This window comes from Aptenodytes forsteri, unplaced genomic scaffold (assembly GCF_000699145.1).
Source record: "Aptenodytes forsteri isolate BGI_AS27 unplaced genomic scaffold, ASM69914v1 Scaffold158, whole genome shotgun sequence".
NCBI classification, from domain to species: domain Eukaryota; kingdom Metazoa; phylum Chordata; class Aves; order Sphenisciformes; family Spheniscidae; genus Aptenodytes; species Aptenodytes forsteri.
Window position 1 is genome coordinate 1,507,162 of NW_008794601.1, and position 14,744 is coordinate 1,521,905.

The 14,744-nt window shown below is 38.6% G+C and overlaps 1 protein-coding gene across 1 annotated transcript in view; it reads left to right on the forward strand.

Annotated features, from left to right (window-relative positions):
• EBF2 (early B-cell factor 2) overlaps positions 1-14,744 on the forward strand; it is a 149,904-nt gene that overhangs the window by 96,028 nt on the left and 39,132 nt on the right. The window lies entirely within an intron of this gene.

Sequence of the window (14,744 nt, forward strand, 5' to 3'; positions counted from 1 at the left end):
ATTTACCATAGCAGTTTTTCAATTATTTAAAATGCAAACATCTGGATTAAATAAATGAAGAAAACATTCAGCAAATGTTGCATGCACTCTAAAACTTTTCTCCAGAAATTATGACTGCAGTAGAACTTGAGAAGGAAAAAAATCAAAATTCACTGCACGCATTAGCCTCTTGGTGCACCAGGGACATGGGCAGGAAGTCCTAAAGTTGGGAACTGCCAAGAGACCTTTTTCAGTAGAGAGCATATTATGATGATGCATCTGGAACAATACCTTGTTATTTAAAGCATCAAAACATGAATATTTTCCATTCAATGAGCCAACTGTCGGCTTAAAATCTATGCTCTGCATGAATGTGTGTATGCCTGCAGTTGGAGTATATAAAACGTAATACGTATGCATAAAAATATGTTGTACATCTTCAAGAGATAAAGTGGATTGGATATTCTCCCTGAGAAGTCTTTCAAAGTCAGTTAAGTATCGGGTTTCTATCTAGCTTTAACACTGCCAAACTCTTGAAAGAGCCTCATCTCTGGCTTTTGCAATATCTACTTAAGCATCAAGTTGAATCTGTCCCTACGATCTCCACAAATGAGGGAAGAATATTGGAATTTCAAGTGAATGAAGAATACAGATCTTAGTTGCTGCATTTGGAAACATCTGGAGCCCTCTCACAGGCTCATTAGTCTAGTCAGAAAGCAGAGCATTGCAGAAGTCTTACTTTACTGAGACTAAAAACAAGTACAAACAACCCAGCGCGTGAATGACCACTCCAGTCTGGCATAGGAAGCTATTGGTTACACAGGGTATTAATCATTGGCTTCAGTTGTGTGATCAGAATCTGAGGGGGGCGGATAGAAAGTTTGGTCAATCAAGACCTGTTCCCAGACTGTCCACGTTCTGCAGCCTCCTGCAATTCCCCTCAAGGGCATGTAGTCCAAAGCCAGGCCTGTATCTGCCACGTAAAGAGGCCCAGTAATCAGATATTTGCTTTTTGCATTTGGTACGTTTCTCAGGCCTCATTTGCTTTCAGTAGGTGGAAGGTCAGGAGCTGAAATTACGAAGTGTTAACTTAGGATCTCTCACAGAAGCCCCAGGAATGTGTTTTGCTCTAGCCAGAGGGTAAGGCGCTGTAGCCAAACACAAAGCTCTGTAACAACTTTATGAATATACGCATAGATATGCTGTAGTGATCAAGGGGGAAATCAAAACTATGACCTTCACCACAAAAGCATGGGTACCGATTGCTGTGCTACACTTACCAGATAGATGTCTTGAAGGAGGCCACTGCTAAAAACAGATCTGAACATGTGCACCCATTCAAGTGAATGGCAAATTTTGCATTGTCTAAAGTGATGTGGGAATAGGTATTACATATACACACTAAAATGAAACCAATCTCATGCTTCAGGGTGTAAATTGATCACTGGAAAGGTCAGGAAGCAATTTTCCTCTCCTGTTAACATCACTGCACAGTCAACGTGGGGTGCGTGTGTGTGTGCACATGTGAGAGAGGGAGGGATGGAGTGAAGAGAAGCAATTTCTCCTGTAGCATGAAGTATTTGCCAGAGGCAAAATAACTTGCTGCAGCCATGAGCTTATAGCAAACTGATTGCCCAAGTGTTTGAATTTTACCTCGTCTTGATTTCTGGGTGCCCAATCTAACACGCTTTAAAGGAGCATGACTTTCGTGATATATTTCATGAAAATCCAGGCTGCTTTTGGGCACTGAGACTTGATGCTGTGTGTAGTTGCACCAAGTGTCTCTTCTTGCATGAAGCCTGTGCTTTGAGCTTGTGTGTCAGGTGTGGATTGACGGTTTTGAATCGTGAGCCCAGAGAAATTGCATGCCGGTGTTTGGACCCATTGGATTCTGGAGATGTGCGTCTTCTGGGAACGTGACTTAGTACAGTGTTATTTCTAAAGGGCCTCGTACTGAGCCCACTGAAAACATAGCTTATCTTGCTGTGTACCTTCATAATCTTCATAACTTCTTAGGGTAGGACAGTTGCCCTGAAATAACTGAGGAGTCAAAACAGGCAAAGTCAAGTCTTCCTGAGTGCCAACACCAGCAGATACTCAAGTGAAGGGAAGTAGATTTGCCCTTGTTCTGCCCACCACCCACCCCTGCCCTTTCACTGCAGCCCCGTATTAAGGTCCTGAAAAGGCATATTAACTGTGGGGTGTTTCTTCAAATTAAACTGCTGTCTCATTCAAGGCTCACCCATTGCTAATTAAGAGTTCACACTGGTGTTCTCTCATCTGATATGAGTTCCTACCCCAAAATGCTGCTGCATTTTTGGCCTCTGGCACGTATGTGCTACATCAAAGGGTACTGAAAAGGTTAATTAAATTTGGAGGCTAGTAAGCAAAGATGAATTAAATGTTTGTAGTAAAAGGTGGAATCACTTTAATGTATTAATTTATTTACTGCACACTAGAAATTTTCATATTCCTCATAAATACAAGACGGTGCATATATGTCTAAAATATTAACTCTTTTCCATTGGAAAATTAGTCGATTTCTGAGGAAATATGCTAAAACATGAAAAAGGTGGGCTTCAGAGTTCAGAATTTTTCTCTTTAAAGCAAAATTATCTCTATGTAGGTATATGCACACACACCCACACAATGTTTTTTCAGGAGTTGAAACAATAACAAACTGCAAAAGCATATCAGCTGTGGCAAATTCCATGGTCAAAGAATTGGAAAATGGTAGGAAACCCTGGACATCAGAAAACTTCTGAAAGATGTGGATGCTGACGTTTGGTTTTGGCCATATGCTGTGGCTGTAAAATATCTTACTCTGACAAAACAAGAATAGCTTTAAAGAATTTCAGTGACTTGCTCATGTACCCGGCACTGTGGCTCTGGAGATACGGATTCTATTTTTGCCTCAGCCATGTGACCTATATATCTTTGGGCCAATTCATCCATGGTTTAAAATGAGGTGCAGGCAGAAATGAGGAGTGAAAAATACAGACCTAATCCTGGTTTGTTTGGTTTTTTTTTAACTCATTGCATCTTTTCTGTCTGCTGAGCTGGGGTATGGGAAGATAAGAAGTGGAGATGTATGGGACAGAAAGATGTTTTCTGTTTATATTACTCATTTCGTTCCTCTTCAGCTTCCCTTGTCATCTGGTGATGTGTTCAGTGGCTACTAGGAAAACAGTGTATATTGGGGCTGTCTATAAATATATAACACAGAATTGTTAGAGAGGCTAATTCATGTTTTGAGGCTACTAGGAAAACAGTGTATATTGGGGCTGTCTATAAATATATAACACAGAATTGTTAGAGAGGCTATTCCATGTTTGGAGTCCTTTAGTCCCATGGTAGTTTGCCACAATGAATAGGTCTCGTGGTATTGCTATGCTTCGTGAGTTGTTGGGATTCCAAGTATGCAATTCTTCTATATTTTTAATTTTGAGATGGTGTTTCTTCTCCTAAAGAGAGGTCTTTGTTAAACACGTGCCATTCACAAGCACCTGTCTTTTCTGAGGAGGTCTACCATGAGTTAAAACACAGCAGGATAATTTCTGATTTTCCTTGGGCAAAAAAGTTGTTGGTTTTGGTTTTTTTAAAAAAAAGTGATTTCCCATTGACTGTCCAGTAGGAAATACTAGAAAGCGGCTTGGTTGGCACACAATGCCAAGAACTTGTCCTGTGTAAGCTGGGTCCCTTTTACGTTTTCTATTTATGCATGGATTTGCAGAACCCAAGTCAATTTAAAAGATACTTATCTGAAGAAGGGCACTTGTCCAAATTAATAAAAAACCAACAACAGAGACTTCAGACATAAGTGTCTGATAAGTATTTTATGTATATCATTTGTAGTAGACAAGCTACACTTGAAGGCTTTAAGTGGTTCAGCAATCTCCTAGTACAGGAATTCATTTTATTCTTCTTGCTTCCTTTGTTTGGGTTGAATCCTGAGGTCTTGTTTCAGATTTTTCTTACTCACAATTGAAGCAAACACCTGGTGATCTTGGTGAGTGCTGCATTTGAGAAAGATTGAAGTGAAGACTAAACAAGGATGTTAGCAATAGAGCTGAAATATACATCAAAAAGTATATAAATACAGTAATTAGCAAATAAGATTACAGACAATGTGTGTATATGTTTATAAATATAATACACTTGTATTATTGTTTACATTCTTGTTTGCAAAATATCCTATGATATTTTGGATGCTCTTTCCGTCTTTCTCTGCACTATTAAATTGCTGGATGAGATCTTAGGACTTGGCTGTTTTATGCACAAGGGTTGCTTTGTGCATCAGGAGTAGACTCCCTGTAACATTGCACATTTTAAAAAACATACTGGCATGCATATTTCTCTGAATCCAAGCTCTTCAACATTAAAGCAAGACCCTTCATTTTAATCATTAGAGAATGAATCTAGTGCTAATAGCACTTAATTGTTTCACTAGAATGATCTCCGTTGGTTTTGGCAGCTGAAATGAAAACAATTCCAAATACCATCAAAGGAGCTTATCCATACACAGCATGTACAGGGAGAGTATTTTGATATACAATGGTGTGTTAATATCATAACATCTCCTAACACTACATACGGTTCTGTAATCCTTTTCTGTCTCAGTCTATGATCTTGGAAGGTCCGATGGGTAAAAGCAAAAGCAATAAAATAGACACAGAAAACCTTGGTCCTTGCCCCTGAAAATAATGCGCCGACGGTCTCTTTGCTTCAACCATATACCTATATTAATCTTGACTTTCTTGAAGCTTGCCCGCTAGTTTAAATTTGTATGCGACATCAAACATACTTTTTCACATATGTTCTTTCCAGATTTTTTTTAACAGTTACTTAGCAGTTTATAGAAGGAAGTGAATGATCTCATCAAGCTGCTTAGAAATTAAAAAAAAATCTGTGCTTATTAATTATGCAGGATTAGTCTAATTATAATTCAGCAAATTAATTAGCGACAGAAGGTGTTCTGAAACATTGGAGTACATTTGCATGTTAAATGGAGAGGCTAGTCTGTAATATATGTAAATTTATGCATGGCTTCATAGTTTAATTTAAAAATTTGCAGCTGCATATGGTATGGGAGCAGGTGAAAAGTCAGTTTTAGTTTAATGATGCTAACAAACATTGGATGCTGTCCTGTCTTAGGGAAGGAATGCACTGAATGCACCCCTATCTGCCAATCTATAAATCTGTCATAGGAATATAATGTTACACCAATGTTCAGATTCAAGGTCATCTGTGGCTAGACCCAGAAGTACAATAGGTGCAAATCTACCAACTGAATAGACCTCAGAAGAGGGAGGAGGCAAAATGTGTATGGACCCAAGTTGCTGGGATGTAAATTTGCCTCTTTAGCAAATGAATGCATGTTTATTCTATACAAAAAGCAGTTTAGGGACAGGCAATACTCTTGCCTTCATAAATGAGTGAGAGCTTTCGGCTGAGCGATATCCACTCTGGCAGGTGTAAAATAGGTGCCTAACCTTGGTTCCATCTCTAACATTCGCATCAGTGCAACTTTCTGATCTCTTGGAGTCACTGGAAAGTTATTACCAAGTTCTGCATTAACTGCAGGGTAGAGAGTTTTTATGTGCTGGCCTCTGCCATCTGGCAGAAATAGTAAAAACCAGCAGACCCATCAGCAGCAAAAGGCTATCGGTGTAATTGGTGATCACTGTTCAGCCTAGCATGGCTCAATAGACAGACATTTTTTGAGAGCAATGGGGTAAGAGGATAGAAGAGTCAAAAGATAAAGGAATCATAGGTTTCTCTGGGTATGGAAAAAAATGAGCGGGGACCAGATTCTGTGCTCATTTAATGTGTGTGTAAGCCTTTTCTGGGGTCCATGGGGTTTGCAAAGTAGAACTTGAGTTAAATTTGCACCTGTGTAGAGCTAGAAGGACAAAGAGATACCAAAGAATGAATAGATATAACCAGTACTGCAGAGCATCATCAGGCCTATGTTTGCGTGATACATACAGTCCAGCACCAAACCATGTGTGTGCTGCTGAGGCTGACATAAGTCTAATGAAGAATTTGGACGTGTTTTCAAAATCCTGCTGGGTGTTATGTTCTGAGGCAGTGAGCTTTATGAAATTTTTGTCACTGTTAAAAAGAACCAGTAAAATCACAAGCATGGGCTTGCAGGAATGGTATGTGGTTCTTGGGTGGAAAAGCAACTTGATCTATGCTATAGGGTAAGTCACTTAATTTCTAGGTGCCTTGACTTCCCCATCAGTGAAATGAGTTTAAAAGCCTTTCTTTTCTCCTGTCCTTTGTGTATCTTTTCTCCAATAACAATTTCACAACGTGACTGTGCAATGCTTAGCACAGTTGGAGCCCATAGATACTGTAATAAACCAGGGAATATTATCTGAACGTCCCTTTCAACAGCCCGTCAGCCCAATCCTCTACTCTATTACCTCCCTGCCTATTGACTTTTGATTATGCTATGGCATTTGGTCGTGTGCCAAATGGCATGAATGATACGGATCTTACAGTATAAATAAGCTTTTAGCCATTGTCTTGTAAGTTACTGGAAAGTTTTGGTGTGGGAGGAAGGAGGAAAGCCCGAAGGAAAAGGGAAACTGCTCAGATTGCAAAGAGTCCTCCAAAGACTTTTTGGAGAACAATTGCAATTACAAACACGCTGTTAGTGTTGTGTTTCATTTTCAATTTGAACCCATAGAGTTCAATTATTATTTTCATTAATGGTGTCAGGTTTTCATCAGAGTGCACAAACAAGGAGGTTTTCCTTGGAGATTTTTTTCCTAGCAAATGTGGCCATGCCAAATAACTACATTCAGCACCGAGAAATGACTGTCTGTATAACCGGCAGTGCACTCTACCCCAACCCTTGTTTCTTGAAAATGGGATCACTTTGCAAGACAGAATAAGCATTTACCAAATGAGTGTGAATTGCAGTTGTGGATGTGTGTGCCTGCTGCTGCTCGGAAAGCGTGGAACAGGATCTACTTTAGAGATGAAAATTGTGCAGAAGGTGGAAAATGTACAGAATATAAATATCAAGTTTACTGACATGTTTTGGGTTTGGATGACATATTGCAGGTTTACATTCAGTTACTATTAGTTTGGAAACGAAGCTCTTAAAAAAAAAAAAAAGCCACTAGATAGAGGGCAGAGAGAAATACGATGTTCTAGGCTGCAGAGAGACGGGATATTTGAGAAGGAATTGTTGTTTGGTTAAGGCACGAGACTGGGAGTTGGACATGAATTCAAGTCCAACCGTTGCTATGGACTCAAGGTGCAATGTCCTTTCTTGATCCATCTGAAATACAGGATACCAGCACTTTCATCCTGAATCTTCTTTAATACATTGCATAGAGTATTACTTACCCAAGTGTGATTAGGACCTCTTGGCATAACAAACAAATCATAATTAGAAGCAGTTTTAAGATGGGTACCGCCATCCTGTAATTTTAAGGTTGACTTTTAAGGTAGTCTGATCTGTAGGCCTACCTTAGCTGAATCGCTAACCTTTTTTTGTTCCATTTTCACATCCATCTCTAGTGTTAGCTTTTCTGAGCTCAGTGTTACAAGGGGCCAGAGACTGTACAAATCAGGTGCTTACTAGTAATAGTCTTCTGCCTTCCCATGGTGTTTCCAGGTCTGAATACTAGACACAGAAAAAGAGGCCCTAAATAATGGTCATACATCAAAACATAAACTTTAAACTTAAAATCTAAATTGGAGTGATTGACTAAATGTGGGAGAAAGAAAGCAGTATGTTAAACAGTAGACGTTGGTAAATGACATTGGACTGTCAGCCTTGGAAAACTCAATTGTTTTGATACTTAAAATTATCTGATGTTTCCAATTTATTTGAGGGATACAATGCCTTGTGGCATTTTAAAGTCCTTTTTGAGCTTTTCTCCTTTTTTAAAATAAAAGCACTAATTCCACCTGTTCCCTATTACACTTATCTGATCTGCGTGTCTTCATATGCTTTGCATTGCGAGCGTCTTGGAATGAGCATGCTGTTATTGATTGATTAAATATTAATTCAATAATGAAGATGGGCCTAAACAGAAAACTTCTGATCTAGACTTTCCTCGGTGCAAAGGGTCTTTGTGTCATGTAGATTTTGGTCCAAACCACCTTGATTTAATAATGCAAGTACAAATACACAAAAGCCTCACATCTTGAAGCCAGCCTTCACTCTTGCCATTACAATTTTGCTAACATCAGTGCAGTTACTCCTGAACCACACTCTTTAGACCTCTGCAGAAGTGGACTTGACCTTGGCAAGCATCTATTTCAAAGCTGGAAAAGAATTGTAGAGCACAGGAAAAAGTTGCTGTAGAAAGGGGTCAGGATCAGCGCCTAGAAGCTGAGAGACAATCAGAGAGGTGAGGTGAGGAGAAAGATGTAATGGCAATGTAAGGGGCCGTATGTGGCAGAAAGTATAGATGGAAATGTAAAAATAAGAATCATAGAAATTTATGAGGAAGGGACCTCAAAGGATTGCGTACTCCCATCTCCCTTAGGTTTGCATACACCTATCATCTCTCACACAAGGCTGAGGAATTCTCTTGCATAGTCTGGTTGTCCTCTGCACACACAAGTGTGGAGCTGGAGAACAGTCTAACTAGATTGGTGGTCCCATAACTGAAGAAATTACTTTGAATTAAGGCAAGAAGGTAGAGAAGTGTTTCTCATTTTTCCCATCAGGAAATGAGGACATTTTTGGGGACAGGAGTAGCAGGTGTAATGTTCATGGGCATTTTTTGGTGCAACTGGAGTCTTTCTATTAAAAAACAAGTGACAAATGAACAGCCAACTCCTCCTGGCCCAGGCTTGGGACCTCGTATCATCTGACTCCTGCTCCCTTCTCTCACAGTCAATCTCTGACAAACTCAGAAAAGTCTTTTGACCTACATATGTTGGTTTTCGCATTTGTTAAACTGGGTTCACACTTTATGCACAGGAGTTTTGTGAAGATTAATTAGCTGCTGTTTGTGGAGTATCATATAAATACTCTGGATTATTGTAATAACCTCACTCATTTCTCACACAGTATAAGGTGTATATTCATTTAGAATGCCTTTGTGCGATGCCTGATCCCACATTGACTATAACTGCTGGAAAAGAGTAGGAATTTTTCTCATCAGCTCCCTAATAATACACATTGACATAATAGAACACAATTACTCTAGAGATAAATATTCAGATTATAAAGAAGTCTTTTACTGTGATATTCATTAAAATCAAGATGATGATATCAAATAAATGCAATTAAATGATTTTAAATACTGACCTTCAAATGTATGTGCAAAATCTGACCTAGTCCCTTTGAAAGGAAGAAATTTCAAGTAAAGCCTTCTACTTTGTCCTATTGTGGCATCGGGTAGGGTTACTTGTCACACTTATCTCAGAGTTTGCAATGCCAAGACACACATGAGTGAGTTGAGGGGAGGATGGGAGACCCTGATCTCAGAATTTCCTAGCTTTGATGGAGTTGGAGTCAGGCCCTCACTGTAATGATAGGTTTTCAGTTCATAGTATATTTAATCTTAATATTGTTTAACTAAGGCAAAGATATTCATAATAGCTTCTAGTTTTTTCTTTGTTCACTTTGTGACTTTTTGGAAGCACTTTAATTATTTAAGCAGAATGCCACCATATCTTTATATTCTTACTAGATTGTAGCATCATAGGATTTGCTGATAAACATAATCGTACTAGATGGTAGGCATGTTCTCATGCCAAAAAATGGCTGAGGCCAGGAATTCAAATTCTACAGTAACCCAAACAAGACAGGATTATCTCAGTATCTGCTTTACAAGGGATATTTTTGAAGTGTATCCAGAGGCTGCTCACAAGATAATAAAAAAGCTATCTCTCTTGATTCTGTACCTGTATTTTAAGAAAGCACTAAAGGTGGATAGGAAGGTTAGTTAAGATGTAGAACCAGGAGTCAGGAGATCTGATTCCTAGTCCCAGCTCTGCGGCAGACCTGTGATGTGATGGGGAGCAATTCCCTCCCAGTTTCCAGGCCCTGGCATCTTTGCCTGTAAAATGGTGAGTTACACCACCTGCTGCAGAGGGGTTTTGTGAGGCAGAATTAATTGAAGTTTAAGTCCCATAGAATGGCGCTATAAAAGCGCAAAGCATATTATCTATTTCTGTCGTTCCATGTGGTGAGACTAATCAGTCCCAGGTCTTGTGGCAGGGTTTTAAAAAAACATTAATGGATTTTTTTTTAAAAAAAACCTACACCTTCTGTTGCATGTGGGACTGCTCTTTAGGGCTTCTGTCTAGTCCTGTTGAAGTCACAAGAAAGATTTTTTTTTTTTTTTTTGACTCCAACAGGATTTGATTAAGGTCCTTCTCAATCATCCGAGATGGAAGATAAACATTCTCAAACGTGTGGAACATGCTTTCTAGTTCTAGCCACGTTTTTAAGTTGCCTCAGGTAGGTACAGACCCTAATAATATAGGCATACATAGACAAGGTGGGAGCATGGATCAACAGTTGCTTTGGAAAGAGCTTGAGAGATGCAAGACCTTACCTACTTTGCCCTTACACTTTCTCCCTGTCCGTTGACAGCCCTCTGCAGGGGAATTTGTCCTGCCGCCTCTCAACTGCATTATGGATTGTATGAGTGCTCCCGGTCTGCTTTCCCACAAAGTCGGATAGGACTGCTCATAGTATTGCTGAAAAATAGTTGAGATAACACAGCTGTCTTTGTACTGAAGTGAAAAAGGGGCCCTTAAATGATTCATCAACCTAACTCCTCAGCATGATGGTAACTCCCAGTAGGAGGAGCAGTAACTTTCAAAATAGCTCCCTCTAAATCCTAAAAGAGGGAGTTATATTTAAGGTGGCATTTTGGAGACCTCTGCAAGTGTATCAGTCTGTAGATAGAAAGCTTGACTATATGAGAGAGACAATAGGAAAAAAAGGATAAGTCTATAGTTAGATCTTAATTAATTTTATGTCTCTGCATTGTTAGTCAGGTTTTTTATAGCAATGCCAGAATTTTTAGTGGTAGTCACTCAAAAGTATTTAGGTTTTCCCCCAGCGCCCTTAGATGTTGATCTATGAGATGACTGGGCTATGCTCTCTCTGCTTGGCTGGAATCAGAGTTATCTGCTAAACTCATAGCTAATGCCATCCTTAGGAAGGAACAAAGGCCAGCTAAGAAACATGAAAATGAGCTAATTTTTTTAAATTCTGTTTTTTTATTTTTTGACGTATGGATAGGTTAAGGCCAAAAACTGGCTAAAGGTTCTCATTTAAAAAAATTAATAAAGCCTTTCTGCAATTCTCCTGTTACCCCTAAATCAGCTTCATTTAGTGCTAAACCTTCCCTCCTCTTTGCTCCCCCCGAGTCATTTTTATTCTAATGCTGCAATAAATATTAATGCCTTTCCCAGATGCAACCACTTAAAATATATATGTATATATAACAACCTACCAAATACTTCATGCAGATGCCCGGTTGCAGCTAAAATTTGACTGGAGAAACTCTGAAAGGAGAAAAAGAGAGACGTGGTTCAACTAGAGGAAAGATAAAAAATTCTTGTGTGTGCATCTAAATAAAACTGAATATAAATTTGGGCTGATGGGAGGGGACAGTGTCTTAATGCAGCATATCCAGTGAGCTCCAAAGAAACTACAAACGTCTTAGCACAGGCAATATAGACGAATAATGCCACAATGCTTAAGTACTAAAACCCAAAGCCAGCACTTTCACTACTTAAAGGTGCACAATTTTCAGCAGCTCTGGTGCTCAGCAATTCCAGAAAGTCAGGTATCTTTAAGTTGTCTCAAGTGGACTCCCAAAATTGCTGTTGGTTAAATATCCTGGCTAAATATCCTAAAGCTCAGTGCGTTTGCATGCTGAGTACTGTTTATTGCAAAGCAGTTGGTAAGGGATGAGAATGCTCTGCATCTTGTAGGAGGCGGACGGCTCGGAGAGAAAGGAGAGTTTTGTTTTCTGTGTATTTTTAATGGACAATACATCTTGGTATGACTTGGCACAGATCTAATTGAAATCCAAGTTAATTTTCACATACGCTGCTGATTTATGTTTGCTGGGGATCTGAACCCCAATTTTCTGGACACGTTTAGCAGAAAATATAAATTTAGTTCATTGCCATGCAATGTTGCAGGGTTCAGTCACGGATACTGTCAAACATACATTTAGAATTTTTACCTTTTAGCATCTGCCTTTTAGGGATTTGTGTAACATACAGTACCGCAGTATCTTATCTCTTCCCAAAGTCAGACCAGCTGACACAGCGAGTTCTCTTACAGACACCTTTCTTTGCTCTGATTTTCTTCGTTCTTTAGTTCGTGTTGAGCCTTTTTCTCATCTAGATGAATAGGGATGCAAGCATTTAAAAAATTTATAAAGGAAACTGGACATTTTCCTGATAAATTTGATCTTTTATTTTTCCTTGAAACTAACAACTTCTTGTGGATTTTTGTTTGCAGTTATCCTCCAAAACAATCAGTTAGCCACCGGCTCATTGATTTTCATGTAAAAGTTACTTGCCTTGCTTTCATTATATAGTTTGGTTACGTTCTGCAGTTTTTCCTTCCATAGATAGGTCTCAGTAACATAAGCAGTTTATGTATCTGCAAATATTTTTTTCTATCTGTAAGAAGAGGGCAGGATAAAAAAGAGTGTTTGTGAGTAACATTTCTGGCTCAAATTCTCCTGTGAATCTTTGAGTGTGCCGGCATGCATAGCATTTTTCCTTCTGAAAACATTCTTAGAGATGAAATCTTGCTTACCGAATCATTCAAATAAAAGAGGTCACAGGTTTTAGCATGAGGAGTCAATAAGACTTATTTGATAGCATATATTCACTCAGTGCTGCTCCTGAGGTGTGAAGTTCTGTAGGATTTTTAGTTCCGAATACAAGGAGGTGACCAGGGCTCTGTACACAGAAGTTGCCCTCTGGCAGCCGAGCACCGACCGATCACTCCCGCTGAACCTGAATGCCAATGTGAAGAGAGACTGCAGCAGGACGCTGTACTTTTACCCTAATCTGTGCCACAGGAAGAACCAGTGAGCTCTTTAAGTCGTAAATGAGAAGGAACGATGGAGATAAAAATAACAGTCTGCAAAATGCACACACAGAGAAAATAAGTACTTTAGATATTTTTTAAATGTTTCTGAGAGATTTAAGGAAAAAGGAACATTTTAATTTAAAAAGCTCACTGGAAGGATGTATTTTGTGACAGTAATTTTATATGATGTTATCTGGGTCTTTTTTGTGGGTTCAATTGTCATGAGGTTTTCGAAGGGTTTTGTTTGTTCAAGCAACATATAAATGGATCAGATCCTTCGATATTTCTTTGTATGTTTGGGGCAGATGGAAGAGAAATACCGCAATGTAAGTGGTGCAAAGAAAGTAGCAATAACAAGGGAGAGTGGATTTCTGCTTTATTGTCTTGTGTTAGGACTATTTTGGTTGTTGTTGTTGGTAAACCCTAGGAAATATACATCTTTCTCCTTTAAAGTTCTAATTCAAGGCATGAATGTGTGAGTTCTGAAGGGACTTAGGGACTGCGGTAAAAAATCGTTGTCATAGTAACAGAAAGGGAAATAGGCCTGGCTCACCTGGGACTTTAACTTACTGCAAAAGCGGATTTTTTTTTTTAAGGAAAGCACTCAGCAAGAGAAATAAATAAATAAATTGTTCTTTGTATTCTAAATCAATTCTTCAACTATTTATTTTTTCTTATATCCAAGTCTTTTTCCTTCTAAATCTATCTTAAAGTCTCTGATTTTTTTATTTTATTTTAATTGTTGCAGTTAAACCTGTTTTGTCTGACAAATGGAAATTAAAAGAATCACAGAAAATATTTTCACTTGCGATAGGGAATGCCAAAAAAATTTCTTGCCTATTATGTCTGAATTTTAAATACATGCTTGTTTTGTTTTTAATCCAACAGCTATGATTTTTCAAATAATATCTTTACCTCTGAAATTAACAAATTTAAACAGATGAATCGGATAACAAAGGGATGAATCCTCTCCTCCCTGGATTTGACAGAAAATTTTGTGGAAAAGCTTATAGAAAAACACCTGCCTAGTATTTCTAAACTGTAAAATCTATATGCTGTAGTGCATAGTGTTGGGTAAGCCAATCAAGCATGCTGAAGATTCAACTTGTACATGACAAGCTAAACTCTACAGAATAATAACATATAAAGACAGGCATATGTGACAGGGCAAAAATAATTGGCACGAGAACTTTGTACAATGTTAATAGGTTTATCTGCTTGGACAGCGTGAGCTGTCATGTATTACTTCAGGTTGTGTTTTTGTTATCCTCTCTCAAAATCTATGTAAGATTATAATCTGGACTCTTGGCAGTTCTGCTTCTCTGCTTTAGTTACTGAAATCTTAATAACCAAAAACATCATCATGATGAAATCTCATCAGCTTCTTCTGGGACCTGTATTTGTTTCTATGTTTTTTAATACATTCTAAGTAGTTTCAAGGCTTATCTGCCTCAGAGTTGCCCTGTTGGTTTTTGTAGTTTTTACAATAACATTATCCTTCTATATTGTTTCACGGAAAATCCCTTCAGACAGCAAAATAAAGACCTTGTATCCAAGGGAGAGATAAAAAAAGAGACTAAAATCGTGTGGTCAAACATGCAGTGAGGAAACTGGCATAAATCAGAGTAGATATGTTGACTTATACCAGCTAGCAGCCCAGCTCCAAGCGGATTACAGTCACATTGGTTGTAGTTTACCTGATATATATATA